Here is a 19,951-nt window from a genome sequence, read left to right as displayed (position 1 = left end):
GATTAACGAAGGAATTAAAATAGGAAAATAACACAGTTACCAAAAACTTCAAAAACTGGATTTCGGGCTAGTAAACGACGTCGGATGCCCGAAAAAGCCCACGACTCATGGCAATGCAATGAGTTTTGCTTGCGACGCCGTTGCCTTCGAATCGACGGTTCGTGGGCCCAATTCTGAGGTCGGAGCCCAGATCAGCGGTTTGCCCGATTTGCCGTTGCACGCGCGTCGGTCCAGCTCCTCTCCAATAACTTACGCCATCTGTCCTACATCACCCCGTGGAGCTCGTCTCCAATTAACCGGGCACCGCAAACGAACGAAAGCGAAAAAACAGCAGGACTCGACGCCCACTGCCGAAATTATTGGGGTTGTTCTTAACGTTGTTAGTTTTTTTGTTTTTTTTGTTTTGGTTCAATTATCGTAAGGTAGGCACCACAGCCGATCGGAACCGGCAGTTCGGCAGGCCTGCGCGCGACACGTGGTAGGGGTGGCGACGACAAGGCTTGACAGGCCATGCCATTTCATGCGGGGGGCGTTGGATATCCAACCCATGGTCATATGGCATGGCTCAAACGTGGCTTATATACTTTTAGGCGTTATAAGCTAACGGATGCGATCATACCAACTCACATGCACCGGATCCCATCAGAACTCCGAAGTTAAGCGAGTTTGGGCGAGCGTACTAGGATGGGTGACCTCCTGGGAAGTCCTCGTGTTGCATCCCTTCTTTTTTTGCCTTGTTGACGTTTCAATTGTCGTGGGTTTGCTTTCCGTCATCTTATTCATCTGGATGTCTTTTTTTTATCACGACCCCTTGGCGCAGCGTGACAATCGGGGCACACTATGATTAAATACTCCTAGAAAGCCTAGGATTGACGAAGGAATTAAAATAGGAAAATAACACAGTTACCAAAAACTTCAAAAACTGGATTTCGGGCTAGTAAACGACGTCGGATGCCCGAAAAAGCCCACGACTCATGGCAACGCAATGAGTTTTACTCGCGACGCCGTTGCCTTCGAATCGACGGTTCGTGGGCCCAATTCTGAGGTCGGAGCCCAGATCAGCGGTTTGCCCGATTTGCCGTTGCACGCGCGTCGGTCCAGCTCCTTTCCAATAACTTACGCAATCTGTCCTACATCACCCCGTGGAGCTCGTCTCCAATTAACCGGGCACCGCAAACGAACGAAAGCGAAAAAACAACAGGACTCGACGCCCACTGCCGAAATTATTGGGGTTGTTCTTAACGTTGTCAGTTTTTTTGTTTTTTTTGTTTTGGTTCAATTATCGTAAGGTAGGCCCCACAGCCGATCGGAACCGGCAGTTCGGCAGGCCTGCGCGCGACACATGGTAAGGGTGGCGATGACAAGGCTTGACAGGCCATGCCATTTCATGCGGGGGGGCGTTGGATAGCCAACCCATGGTCATATGGCATGGCTCAAACGTGGCTTATATACTTTTAGGCGTTATAAGCTAACGGATGCGATCACACCAACTCACATGCACCGGATCCCATCAGAACTCCGAAGTTAAGCGAGTTTGGGCTAGAGTAGTACTAGGATGGGTGACCTCCTGGGAAGTCCTCGTGTTGCATCCCTTCTTTTTTTGCCTTGTTGACGTTTAAATTGTCGTGGGCGTTTGCTTTCCGTCATCTTATTCATCTGGATGTCTTTGTTTTAACACGACCCCTTGGCGCAGCGTGACAATCGGGGCACACTATGATTAAATACTCCTAGAAAGCCTAGGATTAACGAAGGAATTAAAATAGGAAAATAACACAGTTACCAAAAACTTCAAAAACTGGATTTCGGGCTAGTAAACGACGTCGGATGCCCGAAAAAGCCCACGACTCATGGCAATGCAATGAGTTTTGCTTGCGACGCCGTTGCCTTCGAATCGACGGTTCGTGGGCCCAATTCTGAGGTCGGAGCCCAGATCAGCGGTTTGCCCGATTTGCCGTTGCACGCGCGTCGGTCCAGCTCCTCTCCAATAACTTACGCCATCTGTCCTACATCACCCCGTGGAGCTCGTCTCCAATTAACCGGGCACCGCAAACGAACGAAAGCGAAAAAACAGCAGGACTCGACGCCCACTGCCGAAATTATTGGGGTTGTTCTTAACGTTGTTAGTTTTTTTGTTTTTTTTGTTTTGGTTCAATTATCGTAAGGTAGGCACCACAGCCGATCGGAACCGGCAGTTCGGCAGGCCTGCGCGCGACACGTGGTAGGGGTGGCGACGACAAGGCTTGACAGGCCATGCCATTTCATGCGGGGGGCGTTGGATATCCAACCCATGGTCATATGGCATGGCTCAAACGTGGCTTATATACTTTTAGGCGTTATAAGCTAACGGATGCGATCATACCAACTCACATGCACCGGATCCCATCAGAACTCCGAAGTTAAGCGAGTTTGGGCGAGCGTACTAGGATGGGTGACCTCCTGGGAAGTCCTCGTGTTGCATCCCTTCTTTTTTTGCCTTGTTGACGTTTCAATTGTCGTGGGTTTGCTTTCCGTCATCTTATTCATCTGGATGTCTTTTTTTTATCACGACCCCTTGGCGCAGCGTGACAATCGGGGCACACTATGATTAAATACTCCTAGAAAGCCTAGGATTGACGAAGGAATTAAAATAGGAAAATAACACAGTTACCAAAAACTTCAAAAACTGGATTTCGGGCTAGTAAACGACGTCGGATGCCCGAAAAAGCCCACGACTCATGGCAACGCAATGAGTTTTACTCGCGACGCCGTTGCCTTCGAATCGACGGTTCGTGGGCCCAATTCTGAGGTCGGAGCCCAGATCAGCGGTTTGCCCGATTTGCCGTTGCACGCGCGTCGGTCCAGCTCCTCTCCAATAACTTACGCAATCTGTCCTACATCACCCCGTGGAGCTCGTCTCCAATTAACCGGGCACCGCAAACGAACGAAAGCGAAAAAACAACAGGACTCGACGCCCACTGCCGAAATTATTGGGGTTGTTCTTAACGTTGTCAGTTTTTTTGTTTTTTTTGTTTTGGTTCAATTATCGTAAGGTAGGCCCCACAGCCGATCGGAACCGGCAGTTCGGCAGGCCTGCGCGCGACACATGGTAAGGGTGGCGATGACAAGGCTTGACAGGCCATGCCATTTCATGCGGGGGGGCGTTGGATAGCCAACCCATGGTCATATGGCATGGCTCAAACGTGGCTTATATACTTTTAGGCGTTATAAGCTAACGGATGCGATCACACCAACTCACATGCACCGGATCCCATCAGAACTCCGAAGTTAAGCGAGTTTGGGCTAGAGTAGTACTAGGATGGGTGACCTCCTGGGAAGTCCTCGTGTTGCATCCCTTCTTTTTTTGCCTTGTTGACGTTTAAATTGTCGTGGGCGTTTGCTTTCCGTCATCTTATTCATCTGGATGTCTTTGTTTTAACACGACCCCTTGGCGCAGCGTGACAATCGGGGCACACTATGATTAAATACTCCTAGAAAGCCTAGGATTAACGAAGGAATTAAAATAGGAAAATAACACAGTTGCCAAAAACTTCAAAAATTGGATTTCGGGCTAGTAAACGACGTCGGATGCCCGAAAAAGCCCACGACTCATGGCACCGCAATGAGTTTTACTCGCGACGCCATTGCCTTCGAATCGACGGTTCGTAGGCCCAATTCTGAGGTCGGAGCCTGATCGGTTCATAATTGTATATCATTTTGTACCCTTCTAGCTTATGATTTGGTTATGTTTTTGAGTTAAACTTGTGCTTTTAATCCTTTTTGTGTTTATCTTTCAGTTCATTGAGCTTTAGGTAATAATGATGGCTTTAGAGAGCATAATTCATGCAATTCAAGCATGTTAAGGCCTAATTTGGATGAATGGATGAAGAGCTTAAAGACAAACTCATTTTGGCTACAGCCCCCTGCCAGTCCAGTTCCGTAGGTCATATTGCAAGCTTTGTTTCAACCACCTACATAGCTCGAATGAGGCCACATTCTTCATGAAAGTTGTTCCAATTGGTGTGTACTATAACATATCCAAAATTCAGCCCCATTGGATAAATCTGGAGTCCGTTACCTAGCAAACACAGAACCATGCTCAGGATGGATCTTATCAGCGCGGAAAATGAGTTAGCAATTTGTTTCGGCCTTAACTTCTTCCTCCGACCTTGGATTGGCCCAAATAACATATGGCTGGAAAGAAGACATTCTGAACTTCAATTTCGAGTGCTTAAAGTCCTAATTTGATTAAGAGAAGCCCAAGTTGTAAGCCCTTGAAGTTGCTGGTCATGCTGACCTCAGCATGTGCTGGTTGGATGCTTGGTCAAGGTGAGCTAGGTATGAGCTATCATTTCTGGTTGGAAGCTTGGTCATGGTGACATGAAGATGAGCTAGGGCTGCTGGTGGGATCTATTGGTGAAGTGCATCAACCAATTCAAGATTTTCTAATACAAGTGCATCACCCAATTTAGATTTTCTAATACAAGTGCATCAACCATTTCAGATTTTATAAAACAAGTGTTGTATGCATTAGCCATATTGAATTCAGATTTTCACTTCCCCTAGGCCTATAAATAGGGAAGTTCTCTAAGCTTGTAAACACACCCCAAGGGGGGGGAGCTCTCAAACACTTCTCTAGAGCTCCCTTCCCTTCTCTCCCTCAAATTCTCTTAGTTTCTCTTTCTAGTTTTCAATTGTTATAATGAGATCTTTGTGCTGAAATTTTCCTTTAAGTCTTTCCAAGTTCTACTTTAATTTTCATTGTTATGTAAATTCTTTTCTTTAGTTTCAAGTTTGATTAGTTTCCAAGTTTCAATTATGATTTTTGTTCTTATTCATTATGCTTATAAGTTAATATGCTAGTTTGAATGATTGATCACCATTTAGGCTTGCATGTTAGCTATCTTGGTTTGAATTAAGAGTAGACACCATACTTTAATTCGAATTGAACTATGAATAGGAAGAGTATGTATGGACATTCGACAACAGGGATTAGATACATGCTTGGTTGTTTAAATTGTTCTTCTATGCTTAATGGGTTCCTAATGCTTAATTTTAGGTTAGACAACAAATGATCAAATTAGGGAATTAGGAACACAAGGTTATGACCACACACCATGGCTTAATCATACTTTAGCTAGAATCAATCCATTAATCTAAATTGAACTTGGGAACTTATTTGCTTGAGTTACTTATTTCTTTCATCCTTGTTTTATGTTCTTTGTTTTTGTTTCTATTTTGTGTAGGGAAACTAAATTGGATCATTCAATCACCAATCCCTGTGGAATCGACCTCGCACTTACATATGCTATACTACCAACGGTTCGTGCACTTGCGAGTATCACAAGTTGAGGATGCAACTGAATCCATTTTGGTGCAGCTGTATCTACGTAACAAGTTTTTGGCGCCGTTGCCGGGGATCGGTAACATTGTTTGATTCTATTTGGCTTTCCTACTTTATTTTATTTGTTTTTCTTAACTAGACAATTTCTTGTTTTAAAGTTAATGACGTTAATGGACAAGTTGTGTTTGTAGTCCAACAGAAAAGGACAATTGCCCAACAAGCAAGAGAACTGGGTTTAAGTCCCAGCTTACACAACCCATTGGTGCTTGTTGCTTTGAAACATGGAATTGGATGTGTGTTGATTTTCCTTTTCATTTTAGTTTTTATTTCCTAATCCTTTAATTCTATTTCAAGTTTTCTATGTTTGTTTTAGCAATTTATTATAGCTCAATAATAAATGGAGAGAGATGGCAACCTCAATCATAAGAATGGGAAGTGTGGAGCAGTGGGAGAAGTCGCGACCTCCAAGTGCATCCATGCTCGACCTAATCGCTTCAAGGGGGAGCATTTCAATCCTTTCTCTTCTTTGAATTCTGTTTATTTTCGTAGTTGTTTTTGCCTTTTGGTCCGCGTTGAGTTCTTTGTTTTTCTATGCTGAATCCAACCATATAAAGAACGTAAAATTTAGACTTACGGTTGGAAAGTTATAGCCTAAAAACTGAACAGAGGTCGAAGCTGAAAAACATAGAAACGAATCTGTCCAAATGGTGATAAACAGGTGATAGAAAGTGCTGTTTGTTTTTTTTTCTTTGGTTTCTTGGTTTGTTTCTTTTAGTACAATAATTTATATCGTTTGTTTGAGTTTGTTTATAGTACTTAGTTCATTTTCATTTATGGTTTGTTGTTTCATTTTATCTTAATTTGTTTTTATTTCTTATCTTAAAAATTTTAAAATTAAAAAAAAAAAAAAGATTTTTCATATGAGCCGACTTATGGTAACCCCAGTGAGCACTTCCGTTAATACAGTGTCTAGGAGTTCTTTAGGCGACACCTTCGGTGTCTAAGAAGTTTGGGTTTTAAGCGGGACCATTGTGACCCCTCCAACCTTCCCGGATCCCCTGGCTGTGTTTTCTGAGGCCCTTAACTGGTCATCCGTGAGTTGCTTGTATATTCGTGTGTTTTTAAATTAAGTTTTCTTTATTTTCTTTGTTTTCTTTTCTGTTGAGTCTTTGTTTTTGTTTTGTTTCTGTTTTTGTTTTGTTATGTTAGTTTATTTATTTATTTACGTGGTATGGTTAGTTAGTTTATTTCTGAGTGTTAAAACACATTTTTATTTCAAACGCTGCATTAAAAACAAAAAAACAAACCCAAAAAAAAAAAAAAAAAAAAAAAAAAACTTCTTCTTCTTCTTCTTCTTCTTCATCTTCATCATCATCATGGCTTGCCTCTATTTTCTCGCACTTGTAGAATCTGCAGCAGCTCCACATGGTCCTCATTTTTTCTCTGCAGTGCTTCCACGTGCTGATTGGCACAGTAGAGCCGCTTCTGCAAGTCCGCCACCATAGCCTTCAAGGAAGCTATTTCCTCGCTCATCGCGGCACACTCCCTTGTCCTCGCCAGTAATCGCATGCCCAAATTGGTAGCGGAGACCGCGTGGAGCACAGTTAAATTGTGGGACTCCTCTACCGCTGCCTTATCAGACCTCTGTGCCACATGCAGATGATCTGTCGGAGTGAGCTTGCTGCTAATCATGCCTCCTAGCAGCACTGCTCTGTTCGACAGTGCCTCAGAAAAGTTCGGTATTGCCTCAGCAAAGTTTGAGGCCGTGCCGTGATGATATGAAGAGTTTGGAAAGACAGTGTTTGGAGGAGCCCTTGTCTGGGCATTCGGTGGTGCAAGTGAGAGCTCAAGGTTGAGATCATCAAGGTGAGTGCATGAGGATGCCTTTTTTTTTTTTTTTTTTTTCTGTTTATGGATTTTTTGATGTTTTTCCTTGAGTTGCAGGAAGAAATGCTGGGTATCATCCGCTTGCAGAGGTGTGGTTTAAATAGACATATACTGATGAGAGAGAGCCAACACCATTTCGGATTTCCCGGGCATGCTCGACCTAATCGCTTCAAGGGGGAGCACCTTTACTTTACTTTTTTTTTTTTTTTTTCCTCCGTGTTTTCTGGTGTTTAATGTTTTTGCCCGTTACTTTCATTTTCTAGTGCTTTGTGTTTTTGCCTTTCCCTTTCGGCTATCATCTTTGTCTTATTTTAGTTAGGGAAATGTGTTTTCTTTTCCGTTTGTCGTCTTTGTTTTATTTTAGTTGGGAAGTGTGTTTTCTTTTTCTTTTTCTTTTTCTTTCTGCAACCTTACTCTTTTATTTCCGAAACAAAATAACGAAAATACAAAAACAACAAAATAAAATAAAAACAACAATAATGCAGTAGGAAATCATTTCTTCTCGGTGCTTGGTGTCTCGACCATTGGAGCTTTGAGTTTGGCCCTCTGGCTGTCCTCTTCTGGGGCTTCACGCACAGCTTCTTGGGGCTCATCACTTGAGCTCCCAAAGATCGCAATCTTAGCTTGAGCGTAACTACTCTCGCGATCTGCTTGTTTGCGTTTACCCGGTCGGTCTAGGTCCTCCAGCTGTTTTCGCATGTCGCGAGAGTACAACTCTACCATTTTTGATAGGTTTTTATTCTCGTCCCGCAATACTTCTAGCTGGTGTCGATTCACCTCCACTATCCTTGACCTCTCCCTTTTCAAGCTTTTTATAGCAGTCTGACACTCCTCAACCATACTTCGCTCCACCGCCAACTGACCTTTCAGCACCTCTACCTCATGGGACTTCGCAAGTAGGCGATGACCCAAACTTGCGACTGTTGCCGTACTCTGCACGCTCAGTGCTAGGGCATCGCTCACGACCCGGTTGTCATCCCTTGTCCCCAGAACACGTATATCTTTAGGAGTCACTAAATTTCTAGCCACTCCAATGGCAACATCGTTGTCCAGGAGTATTGAGTCAGTTACTGTCACAGGCCCCCGTGCGGAAGCAAAGTAGGGCATCCATACTGGTGCCGCTGCTTGGCCTCGTGTCTGAGTCGGTGGAGCTAGGTTGAGATCCAACGAAAATGGGTAGTTAGAGGCCATTTGATTTCTCACTCTCTTTTCTTCTTTCTTTCTTTTCTCTTTTGTGTGTTTCTGAGTTTGCGTTTTTTTTTTTTTCACCCTTTCTTATAGACTTAGTCTTTGACAAACCCTAGCCATTACAGCATCTGAGCATTTTCTGAATCTCCAGCATTCCCTGAGTCCCACAACCTTCTCGCCTTCCAACCATACCCAACTCATTTATCACGACGTGTCTTTTCTGAACGAACGCGTTCAGTAAAGTCTTCGCGCCTTTCCATGAGCCCGTAATTTTTGCTTGTGGAGTCTGCGGCGCCTCTATGCGTCGACACGTGTCTCGCCTTGTCTGTTGGTCCCTTACACTGAACCGAGACATCATGACCCATGTTAAAATCCCGCTCTTTGTGTTGCTAATCACGGTTCGATAGTTTGTTTTTACAAAACTAAATAATAATAAAAAGCCGGAATTGAAAACAAATTGTGGGTCGGGTTTCACTTTAGTTTGGGTTTCAAAGTGGGTTAAATTCACCGTGGTTTGTGTTTCGAAATTGTGGGCTTTGGGCTTCAAAATTTTTTTGGGTTTCAGAATTGTGTGATTAGGGTTTACTGTTTCATTTTTTTTTGTTTGTTTGTTTGTGTTGTAATTTTTATTTTATAATTATTTTGTTTTTGTTTTCTTTTGTGATTTTGTGATTTTTTTTTATTTGCTTTAATACCTTTCATTTGTTGTTATGACATTGTTTGTGGCTAATTTTTAAACATTGAGGACAATGTTCATTTCTAGGTTTGGGGGTATTGGAGTTTAGCATGTAAAATTGGTTTTTCCTTAATTTAATTTAAATTTTTTTTTATTTGCTTGTTTTTATTTTTTTATTTTGTTAAGTCTTGCTTTTATTTTGATTTTGATTTTGATTTTGATTTTGATTTTATTCACTTTCCGAACACATTTGATGAGATTGTGATAAATGTTTGCATGACTTAAATGAAAATTGAATTTTTTTTATTTTTTATTTTTTTTTCCTTGTAAATTTTTATTGTAAAAAAAAAATTAATTAATTAATTGATTAATTTGGCATCGTTCTAGCATGATATGTTCGAAACCTTCTTTGCACTTGCCATTTGTTTCATAATTCTCCAATTAAAGGATTTGCATGACCCAAAGAATTGTATCAAGCATAAATTAGACTTATATAACCATAAATGTGAGCTTTTGAGTCTTGTGCTTCATTTCATGAGTGTTATACACATACTCTTATTTTCTTGTCATCAAAGTTGTTGTTTGATCTCATTATTCATTGATTTGGTTGAACACTTAAAAGTCATTAATTCTTATGCAATTTGATTTCATGACATTTAAGAAGTGATATTAAGGCCCTCTTTGGATCGTTTGTGCCTTTCAAGCTAACCTTATGCATGCTTAAGCATGATTTTCCATTGTTAACCATTTTGAGCCTACATGTAAACCTTTTCTTTCATTTTACCAATTATATTTCCTCGCCTTAGCCCGAAAAACAAGAATTTACCTTTCTAAGGAACTCATGAGCTCTAATTCGGATGTGTTTTTCATGCTAAGTTTGGGAAGGGATATTACATAAAGAAGAAAAAAAAAATTCACTCAATTGGTGAAAGAAAAGAAAAGAAAAGAGAAAAAATTGTGATTAAGTGGTGGTTGAATGAAATTTCATTTTTGGGTTTCATTTTTGGGCCTTCAAAATAATTTGGTGTTTGGAAAGGAGTTTGAATCAATGTAAATGAAGGTATAAGGAGTTTTGATCATGTAAAAGAAAAAAATCTAATCGTGATGATTCGAAGTCTTGTAAACAATTATTTTATGCTCTTACATTTTGAGTTCCTTGGACTTTGTATTATCCATACCTTTCATTTCTCACTCACCTTACACCCTTGGCCCCATTACAACCTATAATAAAGACCTAAATTGATCTTAAATGTCATATGGTTGAATTGCATGCATTTTCTTACTTTTAAGTGTTTGGCATCCTTCTTGAGATCATATTAATGCAAGTTCTTCATCTTTCTATTTCGAGTTAAGTCTTTATGGTTTAACTCTAATCTCATGTTTATAACTGAGTGTTGCATTATAGCCCTCTTCTGAGTGATTCATTTGTGAGAGGACAACTTTGGTGAGATTTGAAGTTGAATTTGTGCTTTGTATGATTTTTGAAATTGTGTGAAAACTAAGATTGGGGAATTTGTTGCATTTGGCTATCACACTAATACACTTTGAACATGTTATGTTTTGAACTTTGCCGCCTTGTAAATAATGTCTAAAATTGAGTTTTTATTGTTAAAATTTTTGAGTCATGTGCATGAGTCATTTCTCTTCAGAAAATGTTCGGAAAGATTGTTTTGAGTTTTATTTTTATTTCTTTTATTTTTGTTTTTGTTTTTGTAATTATTTTTGTTTTTGTTTTTGCTTAAGGACTAACAAATCTATTAAGTTTTCTAACCATTTTGTTTTGTAGAGTTAGAAAAACGTTTGTGGGTATCGTATCTGTTAAACCCTCAGGAGACACAACTCCTCCTACTAGGGATGCCTAGAGGTTTAAAGGCTTGTTGCATTCGCTCAATGCAATCGAGTTACCTACGAAAGTGGTCTAGTTAACTTCTTGTTTTGTTTTTAACTTTGTTTTGTGTTGTTTTGCTCGAGGACTAGCAAAATCTAGGTTTGGGGGTATTTGATCGGTTCATAATTGTATATCATTTTGTACCCGAGGACTAGCTTATGATTTGGTTATGTTTTTGAGTTAAACTTGTGCTTTTAATCCTTTTTGTGTTTATCTTTCAGTTCATTGAGCTTTAGGTAATAATGATGGCTTTAGAGAGCATAATTCATGCAATTCAAGCATGTTAAGGCCTAATTTGGATGAATGGATGAAGAGCTTAAAGACAAACTCATTTTGGCTACAGCCCCCTGCCAGTCCAGTTCCGTAGGTCATATTGCAAGCTTTGTTTCAACCACCTACATAGCTCGAATGAGGCCACATTCTTCATGAAAGTTGTTCCAATTGGTGTGTACTATAACATATCCAAAATTCAGCCCCATTGGATAAATCTGGAGTCCGTTACCTAGCAAACACAGAACCATGCTCAGGATGGATCTTATCAGCGCGGAAAATGAGTTAGCAATTTGTTTCGGCCTTAACTTCTTCCTCCGACCTTGGATTGGCCCAAATAACATATGGCTGGAAAGAAGACATTCTGAACTTCAATTTCGAGTGCTTAAAGTCCTAATTTGATTAAGAGAAGCCCAAGTTGTAAGCCCTTGAAGTTGCTGGTCATGCTGACCTCAGCATGTGCTGGTTGGATGCTTGGTCATGGTGAGCTAGGTATGAGCTATCATTTCTGGTTGGAAGCTTGGTCATGGTGACATGAAGATGAGCTAGGGCTGCTGGTGGGATCTATTGGTGAAGTGCATCAACCAATTCAAGATTTTCTAATACAAGTGCATCACCCAATTTAGATTTTCTAATACAAGTGCATCAACCATTTCAGATTTTATAAAACAAGTGTTGTATGCATTAGCCATATTGAATTCAGATTTTCACTTCCCCTAGGCCTATAAATAGGGAAGTTCTCTAAGCTTGTAAACACACCCCAAGGGGGGGAGCTCTCAAACACTTCTCTAGAGCTCCCTTCCCTTCTCTCCCTCAAATTCTCTTAGTTTCTCTTTCTAGTTTTCAATTGTTATAATGAGATCTTTGTGCTGAAATTTTCCTTTAAGTCTTTCCAAGTTCTACTTTAATTTTCATTGTTATGTAAATTCTTTTCTTTAGTTTCAAGTTTGATTAGTTTCCAAGTTTCAATTATGATTTTTGTTCTTATTCATTATGCTTATAAGTTAATATGCTAGTTTGAATGATTGATCACCATTTAGGCTTGCATGTTAGCTATCTTGGTTTGAATTAAGAGTAGACACCATACTTTAATTCGAATTGAACTATGAATAGGAAGAGTATGTATGGACATTCGACAACAGGGATTAGATACATGCTTGGTTGTTTAAATTGTTCTTCTATGCTTAATGGGTTCCTAATGCTTAATTTTAGGTTAGACAACAAATGATCAAATTAGGGAATTAGGAACACAAGGTTATGACCACACACCATGGCTTAATCATACTTTAGCTAGAATCAATCCATTAATCTAAATTGAACTTGGGAACTTATTTGCTTGAGTTACTTATTTCTTTCTTCCTTGTTTTATGTTCTTTGTTTTTGTTTCTATTTTGTGTAGGGAAACTAAATTGGATCATTCAATCACCAATCCCTGTGGAATCGACCTCGCACTTACATATGCTATACTACCAACGGTTCGTGCACTTGCGAGTATCACAAGTTGAGGATGCAACTGAATCCATTTTGGTGCAGCTGTATCTACGCAACAGAGCCCAGATCAGCGGTTTGCCCGATTTGACGTTGCACGCGCGTCGGTCCAGCTCCTCTCCAATAACTTACGCCATCTGTCCTACATCACCCCGTGGAGCTCGTCTCCAATTAACCGGGCACCGCAAACGAACGAAAGCGAAAAAACAACAGGACTCGACGCCCACTGCCGAAATTATTGGGGTTGTTCTTAACATTGTCAGTTTTTTTGTTTTTTTTGTTTTGGTTCAATTATCGTAAGGTAGGCCCCACAGCCGATCGGAACCGGCAGTTCGGCAGGCCTGCGTGCGACACATGGTAAGGGTGGCGACGACAAGGCTTGACAGGCCATGCCATTTCATGCGGGGGGCGTTGGATAGCCAACCCATGGTCATATGGCATGGCTCAAACGTGGCTTATATACCTTTAGGCGTTATAAGCTAACGGATGCGATCACACCAACTCACATGCACCGGATCCCATCAGAACTCCGAAGTTAAGCGAGTTTGGGCGAGAGTAGTACTAGGATGGGTGACCTCCTGGGAAGTCCTCGTGTTGCATCCCTTCTTTTTTTGCCTTGTTGACGTTTCAATTGTCGTGGGCGTTTGCTTTCCGTCATCTTATTCATCTGGATGTCTTTGTTTTATCACGACCCCTTGGCGCAGCGTGACAATCGGGGCACACTATGATTAAATACTCCTAGAAAGCCTAGGATTAACGAAGGAATTAAAATAGGAAAATAACACAGTTACCAAAAACTTCAAAAACTGGATTTCGGGCTAGTAAACGACGTCGGATGCCCGAAAAAGCCCACGACACATGGCAACGCGATGAGTTTTACTCGCGACGCCGTTGCCTTCGAATCGACGGTTCGTGGGCCCAATTCTGAGGTCGGAGCCCAGATCAGCGGTTTGCCCGATTTGCCGTTGCACGCGCGTCGGTCCAGCTCCTCTCCAATAACTTACGCCATCTGTCCTACATCACCCCGTGGAGCTCGTCTCCAATTAACCGGGCACCGCAAACGAACGAAAGCGAAAAAACAACAGGACTCGACGCCCACTGCCGAAATTATTGGGGTTGTTCTTAACGTTGTCAGTTTTTTTGTTTTTTTTGTTTTGGTTCAATTATCGTAAGGTAGGCCCCACAGCCGATCGGAACCGGCAGTTCGGTAGGCCTGCGCGCCACATATGGTAAGGGTGGCGACGACAAGGCTTGACAGGCCATGCCATTTCATGCGGGGGGCGTTGGATACCCAACCCATGGTCATATGGCATGGCTCAAACGTGGCTTATATACTTTTAGGCGTTATAAGCTAACGGATGCGATCATACCAACTCACATGCACCGGATCCCATCAGAATTCCGAAGTTAAGCGAGTTTGGGCGAGAGTAGTACTAGGATGGGTGACCTCCTGGGAAGTACTCGTGTTGCATCCCTTCTTTTTTTGCCTTGTTGACGTTTCAATTGTCGTGGGCGTTTGCTTTCCGTCATCTTATTCAACTGGATGTCTTTGTTTTATCACGACCCCTTGGCGCAGCGTGACAATCGGGGCACACTATGATTAAATACTCCTAGAAAGCCTAGAATTAACGAAGGAATTAAAATAGGAAAATAACACAGTTACCAAAAACTTCAAAAACTGGATTTCGGGCTAGTAAACAACGTCGGATGCCCGAAAAAGCGCACGACTCATGGCCACGCAATGAGTTTTACTCGCGACGCCGTTGCCTTCGAATCGACGGTTCGTGGGCCCAATTCTGAGGTCGGAGCCCAGATTAGCGGTTTGCCCGATTTGCCGTTGCACGCGCGTCGGTCCAGCTCCTCTCCAATAACTTACGCCATCTGTCCTACATCACCCCGTGGAGCTCGTCTCCAATTAACCGGGCACCGCAAACGAACGAAAGCGAAAAAACAACAGGACTCGACGCCCACTGCCGAAATTATTGGGGTTGTTCTTAACGTTGTCAGTTTTTTTTATTTTTTTTATTTTGGTTCAATTATCGTAAGGTAGGCCCCACAGCCGATCGGAACCGGCAGTTCGGCAGGCCTGCGCGCGACACATGGTAAGGGTGGCGACGACAAGGCTTGACAGGCCATGCCATTTCATGCGGGGGGCGTTGGATAGTCAACCAATGGTCATATGGCATGGCTCAAACGTGGCTTATATACTTTTAGGCTTTATAAGCTAACGGATGCGATCATACCAACTCACATGCACCGGATCCCATCAGAACTCCGAAGTCAAGCGAGTTTGGGTGAGAGTAGTACTAGGATGGGTGACCTCCTGGGAAGTCCTCGTGTTGCATCCCTTCTTTTTTTGCCTTGTTGACGTTTCAATTGTCGTGGGCGTTTGCTTTCCGTCATCTTATTCATCTGGATGTCTTTGTTTTATCACGACCCCTTGGCGCAGCGTGACAATCGGGGCACACTATGATTAAATACTCCTAGAAAGCCTAGGATTAACGAAGGAATTAAAATAGGAAAATAACACAGTTACCAAAAACTTGAAAAACTGGATTTCGGGCTAGTAAACGACGTCGGATGCCCGAAAAAGCCCACGACACACGGCAACGCGATGAGTTTTACTCGCGACGCCGTTGCCTTCGAATCGACGGTTCGTGGGCCCAATTCTGAGGTCGGAGCCCAGATCAGCGGTTTGCCCGATTCGCCGTTGCACGCGCTTCGGTCCAGCTCCTCTCCAATAACTTACGCCATCTGTCCTACATCACCCCGTGGAGCTCGTCTCCAATTAACCGGGCACCGCAAACGAACGAAAGCGAAAAAACAACAGGACTCGACGCCCACTGCCGAAATTATTGGGGTTGTTCTTAACGTTGTCAGTTTTTTTGTTTTTTTTTTGTTTTGGTTCAATTATCGTAAGGTAGGCCCCACAGCCGATCGGAACCGGCAGTTCGGCAGGCCTGCGCGCGACACATGGTAGGGGTGGCGACGACAAGGCCTGACAGGCCATGCCATTTCATGCGGGGGACGTTGGATAGCCAACCCATGGTCATATGGCATGGCTCAAACGTGGCTTATATACTTTTAGGCGTTATAAGCTAACGGATGCGATCATACCAACTCACATGCACCGGATCCCATCAGAACTCCGAAGTTAAGCGAGTTTGGGCGAGAGTAGTACTAGGATGGGTTACCTCCTGGGAAGTCCTCGTGTTGCATCCCTTCTTTTTTTGCCTTGTTGACGTTTCAATTGTCGTGGGCGTTTGCTTTCCGTCATCTTATTCATCTGGATGTCTTTGTTTTATCACGACCCCGTGGCGCAGCGTGACAATCGGGGCACACTATGATTAAATACTCCTAGAAAGCCTAGGATTAACGAAGGAATTAAAATAGGAAAATAACACAGTTACCAAAAACTTCAAAAACTGGATTTCGGGCTAGTAAACGACGTCGGATGCCAGAAAAAGTCCACGACTCATGGCAACGCAATGAGTTTTACTCGCGACGCCGTTGCCTTCGAATCGACGGTTCGTGGGCCCAATTCTGAGGTCGGGGCCCAGATCAGCGGTTTGCCCGATTTGCCGTTGCACGCGCGTCGGTCCAGCTCCTCTCCAATAACTTACGCCATCTGTCCTACATCACCCCGTGGAGCTCGTCTCCAATTACCCGGGCACCGCAAACGAACGAAAGCGAAAAAACAACAGGACTCGACGCCCACTGCCGAAATTATTGGGGTTGTTCTTAACGTTGTCAGTTTTTTTGTTTTTTTTTGTTTTGGTTCAATTATCGTAAGGTAGGCCCCACAGCCGATCGGAACCGGCAGTTCGGCAGGCCTGCGCGCGACACATGGTAGGGGTGGCGACGACAAGGCCTGACAGGCCATGCCATTTCATGCGGGGGGCGTTGGATAGCCAACCCATGGTCATATGGCATGGCTCAAACGTGGCTTATATACTTTTAGGCGTTATAAGCTAACGGATGCGATCATATCAACTCACATGCACCGGATCCCATCAGAACTCCGAAGTTAAGCGAGTTTGGGCGAGAGTAGTACTAGGATGGGTGACCTCCTGGGAAGTCCTCGTGTTGCATCCCTTCTTTTTTTGCCTTGTTGACGTTTCAATTGTCGTGGGCCTTTGCTTTCCGTCATCTTATTCATCTGGATGTCTTTGTTTTATCACGACCCCGTGGCGCAGCGTGACAATCGGGGCACACTATGATTAAATACTCCTAGAAAGCCTAGGATTAACGAAGGAATTAAAATAGGAAAATAACACAGTTACCAAAAACTTCAAAAACTGGATTTCGGGCTAGTAAACGACGTCGGATGCCCGAAAAAGCCCACGACTCATGGCAACGCTATGAGTTTTACTCGCGACGCCGTTGCCTTCGAATCGACGGTTCGTGGGCCCAATTCTGAGGTCGGAGCTCAGATCAGCGGTTTGCCCGATTTGCCGTTGCACGCGCGTCGGTCCAGCTCCTCTCCAATAACTTACGCCATCTGTCCTACATCACCCCGTGGAGCTCGTCTCCAATTAACCGGGCACCGCAAACAAACGAAAGCGAAAAAACAACAGGACTCGACGCCCACTGCCGAAATTATTGGGGTTGTTCTTAACGTTGTCAGTTTTTTTGTTTTTTTTTGTTTTGGATCAATTATCGTAAGGTAGGCCCCACAGCCGATCGGAACCGGCAGTTCGGCAGGCCTGCGCGCGACACATGGTAGGGGGGGCGACGACAAGGCCTGACAGGCCATGCCATTTCATGCGGGGGGCGTTGGATAGCCAACCCATGGTCATATGGCATGGCTCAAACGTGGCTTATATACTTTTAGGCGTTATAAGCTAACGGATGCGATCATACCAACTCACATGCACCGGATCCCATCAGAACTCCGAAGTTAAGCGAGTTTGGGCGAGAGTAGTACTAGGATGGGTGACCTCCTGGGAAGTCCTCGTGTTGCATCCCTTCTTTTTTTGCCTTGTTGACGTTTCAATTGTCGTGGGCGTTTGCTTTCCGTCATCTTATTCATCTGGATGTCTTTGTTTTATCACGACCCCGTGGCGCAGCGTGACAATCGGGGCACACTATGATTAAATACTCCTAGAAAGCCTAGGATTAACGAAGGAATTAAAATAGGAAAATAACACAGTTACCAAAAACTTCAAAAACTGGATTTCGGGCTAGTAAACGACGTCGGATGCCCGAAAAAGCCCACGACTCTTGGCAGCGCAATGAGTTTTACTCGCGACGCCGTTGCCTTCGAATCGACGGTTCGTGGGCCCAATTCTGAGGTCGGAGCCCAGATCAGCGGTTTGCCCGATTTGCCGTTGCACGCGCGTCGGTCCAGCTCCTCTCCAATAACTTACGCCATCTGTCCTACATCACCCCGTGGAGCTCGTCTCCAATTAACCGGGCACCGCAAATGAACGAAAGCGAAAAAACAACAGGACTCGACGCCCACTGCCGAAATTATTGGGGTTGTTCTTAACGTTGTCAGTTTTTTTGTTTTTTTTTGTTTCGGTTCAATTATCGTAAGGTAGGCCCCACAGCCGATCGGAACCGGCAGTTCGGCAGGCCTGCATGCGACACATGGTAGGGGTGGCGATGACAAGGCCTGACAGGCCATGCCATTTCATGCGACGGCATCCCATTTCATGCGGGGGGCGTTGGATAGCCAACCCATGGTCATATGGCATGGCTCAAACGTGGCTTATATACTTTTAGGCGTTATAAGCTAACGGATGCGATCATACCAACTCACATGCACCGGATCTCATCAGAACTCCGAAGTTAAGCGAGTTTGGGCGAGAGTAGTACTAGGATGGGTGACCTCCTGGGAAGTCCTCGTGTTGCATCCCTTCTTTTTTTGCCTTGTTGACGTTTCAATTGTCGTGGGCGTTTGCTTTCCGTCATCTTATTCATCTGGATGTCTTTGTTTTATCACGACCCCGTGGCGCAGCGTGACAATCGGGGCACACTATGATTAAATACTCCTAGAAAGCCTAGGATTAACGAAGGAATTAAAATAGGAAAATAACACAGTTACCAAAAACTTCAAAAACTGGATTTCGGGCTAGTAAACGACGTCGGATGCCCGAAAAAGCCAACGACCCATGGCAACGCAATGAGTTTTACTCGCAACGCCGTTGCCTTCGAATCGACGATTCGTGGGCCCAATTCTGAGGTCGGAGCCCAGATCAGCGGTTTGCCCGATTTGCCGTTGCACGCGCGTCGGTCCAGCTCCTCTCCAATAACTTACGCCATCTGTCCTACATCACCCCGTGGAGCTCGTCTCCAATTAACCGGGCACCGCAAATGAACGAAAGCGAAAAAACAACAGGACTCGACGCCCACTGCCGAAATTATTGGGGTTGTTCTTAACGTTGTCAGTTTTTTTGTTTTTTTTTGTTTCGGTTCAATTATCGTAAGGTAGGCCCCACAGCCGATCGGAACCGGCAGTTCGGCAGCCCTGCATGCGACACATGGTAGGGGTGGCGACGACAAGGCCTGACAGGCCATGCCATTTCATGCGACGGCATCCCATTTCATGCGGGGGGCGTTGGATAGCCAACCCATGGTCATATGGCATGGCTCAAACGTGGCTTATATACTTTTAGGCGTTATAAGCTAAAGGATGCGATAATACCAACTCACATGCACCGGATCCCATCAGAACTCCGAAGTTAAGCGAGTTTGGGCGAGAGTAGTACTAGGATGGGTGACCTCCTGGGAAGTCCTCGTGTTGCATCCCTTCTTTTTTTGCCTTGTTGACGTTTCAATTGTCGTGGGCGTTTGCTTTCCGTCATCTTATTCATCTGGATGTCTTTGTTTTATCACGACCCCTCGGCGCAGCGTGACAATCGGGGCACACTATGATTAAATACTCCTAGAAAGCCTAGGATTAACGAAGGAATTAAAATAGGAAAATAACACAGTTACCAAAAACTTCAAAAACTGGATTTCGGGCTAGTAAACGACGTCGGATGCCCGAAAAAGTCCACGACTCATGGCAACGCAATGAGTTTTACTCGCGACGCCGTTGCCTTCGAATCGACGGTTCGTGGGCCCAATTCTGAGGTCGGAGCCCAGATCAGCGGTTTGCCCGATTTGCCGTTGCACGCGCGTCGGTCCAGCTCCTCTCCAATAACTTACGCCATCTGTCCTACATCACCCCGTGGAGCTCGTCTCCAATTAACCGGGCACCGCAAACGAACGAAAGCGAAAAAACAAC

At 43.9% G+C, this 19,951-nt stretch overlaps 12 non-coding genes across 12 annotated transcripts; all 12 read left to right on the top strand.

Moving 5' to 3' along the window:
- The first annotated feature begins 605 nt into the window (after positions 1 to 605).
- Positions 606 to 721, top strand: LOC148291369 (5S ribosomal RNA). Its single transcript, XR_015827085.1, has one exon. It is a non-coding gene; the product is annotated as a 5S ribosomal RNA (ribosomal RNA).
- Positions 722 to 1,473: 752 nt separating this feature from the next.
- Positions 1,474 to 1,592, top strand: LOC148291368 (5S ribosomal RNA). Its single transcript, XR_015827053.1, has one exon. It is a non-coding gene; the product is annotated as a 5S ribosomal RNA (ribosomal RNA).
- Positions 1,593 to 2,345: 753 nt separating this feature from the next.
- LOC148291367 (5S ribosomal RNA) lies at positions 2,346 to 2,461 on the top strand. Its single transcript, XR_015827084.1, has one exon. It is a non-coding gene; the product is annotated as a 5S ribosomal RNA (ribosomal RNA).
- A 752-nt stretch (positions 2,462 to 3,213) lies between these two features.
- LOC148291366 (5S ribosomal RNA) lies at positions 3,214 to 3,332 on the top strand. Its single transcript, XR_015827052.1, has one exon. It is a non-coding gene; the product is annotated as a 5S ribosomal RNA (ribosomal RNA).
- Positions 3,333 to 13,201: 9,869 nt separating this feature from the next.
- On the top strand, positions 13,202 to 13,320 carry LOC148291365 (5S ribosomal RNA). Its single transcript, XR_015826801.1, has one exon. It is a non-coding gene; the product is annotated as a 5S ribosomal RNA (ribosomal RNA).
- Positions 13,321 to 14,073: 753 nt separating this feature from the next.
- Positions 14,074 to 14,192, top strand: LOC148291364 (5S ribosomal RNA). The gene has a single exon (XR_015826934.1). It is a non-coding gene; the product is annotated as a 5S ribosomal RNA (ribosomal RNA).
- A 754-nt stretch (positions 14,193 to 14,946) lies between these two features.
- Positions 14,947 to 15,065, top strand: LOC148291363 (5S ribosomal RNA). The gene has a single exon (XR_015826969.1). It is a non-coding gene; the product is annotated as a 5S ribosomal RNA (ribosomal RNA).
- A 755-nt stretch (positions 15,066 to 15,820) lies between these two features.
- LOC148291362 (5S ribosomal RNA) lies at positions 15,821 to 15,939 on the top strand. The gene has a single exon (XR_015826658.1). It is a non-coding gene; the product is annotated as a 5S ribosomal RNA (ribosomal RNA).
- A 754-nt stretch (positions 15,940 to 16,693) lies between these two features.
- Positions 16,694 to 16,812, top strand: LOC148291361 (5S ribosomal RNA). The gene has a single exon (XR_015826747.1). It is a non-coding gene; the product is annotated as a 5S ribosomal RNA (ribosomal RNA).
- A 754-nt stretch (positions 16,813 to 17,566) lies between these two features.
- On the top strand, positions 17,567 to 17,685 carry LOC148291360 (5S ribosomal RNA). The gene has a single exon (XR_015826826.1). It is a non-coding gene; the product is annotated as a 5S ribosomal RNA (ribosomal RNA).
- Positions 17,686 to 18,459: 774 nt separating this feature from the next.
- Positions 18,460 to 18,578, top strand: LOC148291359 (5S ribosomal RNA). The gene has a single exon (XR_015826686.1). It is a non-coding gene; the product is annotated as a 5S ribosomal RNA (ribosomal RNA).
- A 774-nt stretch (positions 18,579 to 19,352) lies between these two features.
- Positions 19,353 to 19,471, top strand: LOC148291358 (5S ribosomal RNA). Its single transcript, XR_015826719.1, has one exon. It is a non-coding gene; the product is annotated as a 5S ribosomal RNA (ribosomal RNA).
- Positions 19,472 to 19,951: the final 480 nt, after the last annotated feature.

The sequence above is a fragment of the Prunus avium genome, chromosome 8 (genome assembly GCF_965620075.1).
Source record: "Prunus avium chromosome 8, drPruAviu1.hap1.1, whole genome shotgun sequence".
NCBI lineage: Eukaryota > Viridiplantae > Streptophyta > Magnoliopsida > Rosales > Rosaceae > Prunus > Prunus avium.
The sequence above is the reverse complement of the archived record's forward strand: the minus strand, read 5'-3'. Positions and strand labels throughout refer to the sequence as shown.